We start from the raw sequence: 4,202 nt of genomic DNA, 5'->3' as shown, positions 1-4,202 counted from the left end.
TCTCATTTTGTTGAATTATATTTCCCATTATTCTGACAAAAAGTCAAAATTGGTTTCATCGCTAATTGGTTATTGTAGCTTGAGCAAAGATTAATGACAACGCTGTTTTAAAGGGCAAATTTTTTAAAACACTTGGATTCTATCCGGAGGTCATGTCTCCACTGGCAAGTTCATGTCCTGCTGGCTCGTTCACCATTTCTACTCAGCATCAGCCCTGCAGAAACCAGGTCAGGACGGTGAAAAACCAGTCAAGCTCACCCACAACCTCCGCATCTTTGGATTAGATAATAACAATAAATAATGTAATGAGGGAGTTCTCTTTGTTGTTGCAATGCAGTTTGGTATATCGAAGTTTCCTTTAATCCTATTGTTAAAGAGTAAGTGTCAGTGCTGCTGGTCAGCTGGTATTGTAAACAGTATCTGGAAACCAAGATGGCAGTTAACCCCACCTCCTGCTCCTGTTTGCTTGTTTTTTTCCCCCCAGAATTCCTGTGGTAAACTTGTCATGCCATCGGTTAGGGATATGTCCATTGTTTCTTCCACGGCCCCAAAATAACACAACTTAAAGTCTGGTAGTAGAGAAGTAATTGTAGTTGGAACCATACTCTGTACAGAGAGTGTCGGTGCTGCCGAAGCAGTTTCCTGGGCTATTGGGCACAATCCTGGATGGGTCGCCACTCCGACGCAGGATACTCGAATGGCTCAATTATTCCAGCAAGCTGGTACTCAATTTGCCGACCTCGGAAGGATGACAGGCTGAGTCAACCCCCTGGTGTATTAATTCAGTGGCCGACGGGGTCATTGTGGCAGCCATATATGTGGCCCTGAGTGGCATCACAATGATACATATTCATTCAGCCCCATGCACCTTCATGAAGTAAACAGCCTATGTGTACCAGTCTACGTTTCACTGGTGTTTCGTTAGTTACTCAGTCATCATCATCTTCTGCTTGTTTCACTTGCTTAGTTTGGTTGTTGAAACATTTCTGGCCTCCTTGACAAAAGCAGAAGACAGTACATTCAAAGATGGAGTGGCTCCACCCACACTTTTGTGATTTGCATAACAATACACTTGTACAAGAGCATCTATCTATAATTCCAGCAATGAGTGTCTGTGTGTGTCTGTCTATCTGTCTGCGACCGTCGTTTCTCGACGACCACCGGTCCGATCTGATTGAAACTTGCCAGGAATATTGCCGGGGACCCGCGGATGTGCCTTTTCGAGGTTTGATATCAATCGGACGAGCGGTTCCCAAGTTATGGCCATTTTATTGCTTTTTTCAGTGTTGGAAAGGTGTGTATATCGCAGCTGAAGTGTTCCACCTTATCATGCCATTTTTTCCCCAAATTAATAATAGCACAATAATTGGCAGTAATAAAGAATAACGTGATACAATGACCAATGTCTGTCAACCAATAACGACCTATATATTGTCTGTCAACCAATAATGACCAATAACGTCTGTCAACCAATGACAGGACATGGTGCTATGACGTCAGGAATGATGTCACAAATAATGTTAATTCATTTATTTATTTATTCTTTGTTTCCCAAGGTTTGAAAGCTGTTCTTCCCCAAGGTTTGAATTATTTGTTCAAATATTAATTAATCCCAAGGCTTGAATTTTCTTGACTATTATTTTTTGTATGTTACTATTATTTTGTAACGAGAGGGGGGGGAGAGAGGGGAGGGGGGCGGATGTGCCTTTTCAAGGTTGGATATTAATCGGACAAGCGGTTCCCAAGTTACGGCCATTTTATTGCTTTTTTCACTGTTGGAAAGGTAGACATTTGTGAATACATTTACAGAGGGGGGAGAGAGAGGAGAGAGGGGGGGCAAGCGAGGGGGGCAGACATGTATACATATACACACATATACATATTTACACAAATATATATATATATATATATATATATATATATATATATATATATATATATATATATATATATATATATATATATATTGTTGTGGTTGACGAAATTCGCAAACCACCATTCAGGTCCCATAGGTGAGATATCTCTGTAAGTATATGTGTAGTTAGCCCAAACCCGTTGTTTAAAGGGAATAAATGTCATTCATTCGGGCTGCGACCCTTTTAGATAGCCGTTTTTCTTTTACTATCTTTATTTTGGACCAACCGCCATTACTACCACCACAACCACCACCAACCGCATCTCGACAACCACAGCCACCTTCTCCAGAACCGCCTTCACAACATCCACCTTCTCCACAACCGCTTTCACACACCAACCACCAACCGCAACGCCGCTTCACAACAACAGCAACGCCAACAGCCACGACCTTTACCGTCACAACTCGCCCTCGCAACCATCGCATCACCGCCATTCCCGCGCCGCTTGTGGGCACCGATACTGGACTCGTACAGGGCGCGCACCGAGCAGCGGGTGCAAAAACACCAGCCTTTCCGAGAAATTGGATCAAGAATGATTCACGCCCACTTTTCCTCTGTCCAATGGGGAGCGTGGCTCCGCCCCTGAGCCGTTCCTGATCCAAAAATCTGCATATGATTTCTCCTGTCACACTATAAAGCGCCGAGCGCAGAGCGAATCAGGGCAGTTGGAGGCAGTTGGGAAGAGTTGAAGAGTTGAGAAGAGGAAAGAGTTGGAGAGTTGTGGCGGCGGCGAAAGCAGTTGAGAGAGTGTCTGTCGGGGTCCGGAGAGGCTGGAGAAGCCAAGAATCTTTGTGGAGGTCTGCGCTCGTGTCAGAGTCGGGGAGCTGCGGAGAGGGGAGGCCGGTAACGCGACCGAGGTCGCAGTGGAGTCGCTCGTCGCGGGACCCAAGCCAGCCAGATATCCTCTTTCCCCCGAGCATCAACAACCCCCCTCCTGTTTCCTGTAGTGTGAGAAGGGGGCCCCGTTCCCACCCCATTCCAGGCAGTGCCAGCGAGGCCCGCCGAGTCGGGGCGCCGCCGCCATTTTGCGGCTCATCACCAGACGGGTAGGCTCGACGCGGTCTCGGCCCCAGGCCCGTCTGCCCCCTCATCGTTGAGGGTGGCCCCTTCCTTTTTCTTTTGCTTTGAGTATATGTGTTGTCGGCGCCGTCTGTGAAGTAAAACTGTATAAGTGTTGCCGTGTGCTCGGTAGTCGGTAGTAGATCTGCATTGTGTTTCTTTTGTTGCATTTGCTTTTTGTGCAGAATTGTCGTGTTACTTTTACATTTGCTTTTGGTGCATAATTGTAATTGTATATGTGTGCTTTCCGTTTGCCGCGGAATAAATGTGCTTCATGTTGAACTGTTTTTCCCGTTTCGCTTCGTCTTTTCTTTTATTGAATCTCCATCTTACTTCACGTAAAGGGTTGGTCGTGGGCTAAATACGCCCAATAATTAATCAAACCGTCGAGGTTGACGATAACACCGCTCGGTTATCCCGATAGTATGGAACGGGTCGCTTAAAGTGGCCCGTGTCCGAAGTCGACCTGCGGCGAGGTGCGATCGCCCGGTCTACCCTCCGTGTGGGTACTTAGGTAGGTCGAATTTGGCGAGCAACCCTATCCCACGCGGGGGGCCGATTGGCACGATCGTGGTGAGGCCGAAAGGCCCACCCGTGACTAGTTCCCGGCGTTAGTCCGAGAGGGTCACGACGGGATTGTCCGTCCGGTGGGCGACGTGCCGCGATTCTAGTTACGTGGCCGCTCGCACGCCGGCGGGCGCGAATCCGCAACAATATATATATATATATATATATATATATATATATATATATATATATATATATATATATATATATATATATATATACACACTTAAACATATATACACATATGCATATACACACATAAGCATATATACATATAAGTAGGGTGAATATACTGGTTCTGGCTCACTTTTCCCCATGTAAATGAATGGGGGATTTTCAGCGATTCCTATTTTTTTTCCCTAAAAATAAACCCCCTTTTTATCCCAAGGTATATTTATTTGTCTCCCCTTTTAACCTGGAGGTTGAACCTCATTGAATTGAACACCTGGGGGTTGAACAGCTCACTCATTGAACCTATAAAGATTTGTTCATTCTCAAATTCCTTCAATAGTTTAATTTTCTTTGCACAATAATCCCCATCTAAAATATTGAAAAACAAAACATTTGAATCTTTATATTTTTTAAGATACCCCTTTTGTGCCATTACGAAATGATAAACTTCTCTTAATGATCTCATCTGGCCACCGCCCGAGTTGCAAA

Source organism: Eptatretus burgeri, chromosome 14 (assembly GCF_056783735.1).
Source record: "Eptatretus burgeri isolate ZD-2024b chromosome 14, Ebu_testis_v1, whole genome shotgun sequence".
In the NCBI taxonomy this organism is placed as follows: Eukaryota; Metazoa; Chordata; class Myxini; order Myxiniformes; family Myxinidae; genus Eptatretus; species Eptatretus burgeri.
Note: the sequence above shows the minus strand (reverse complement) of the source record.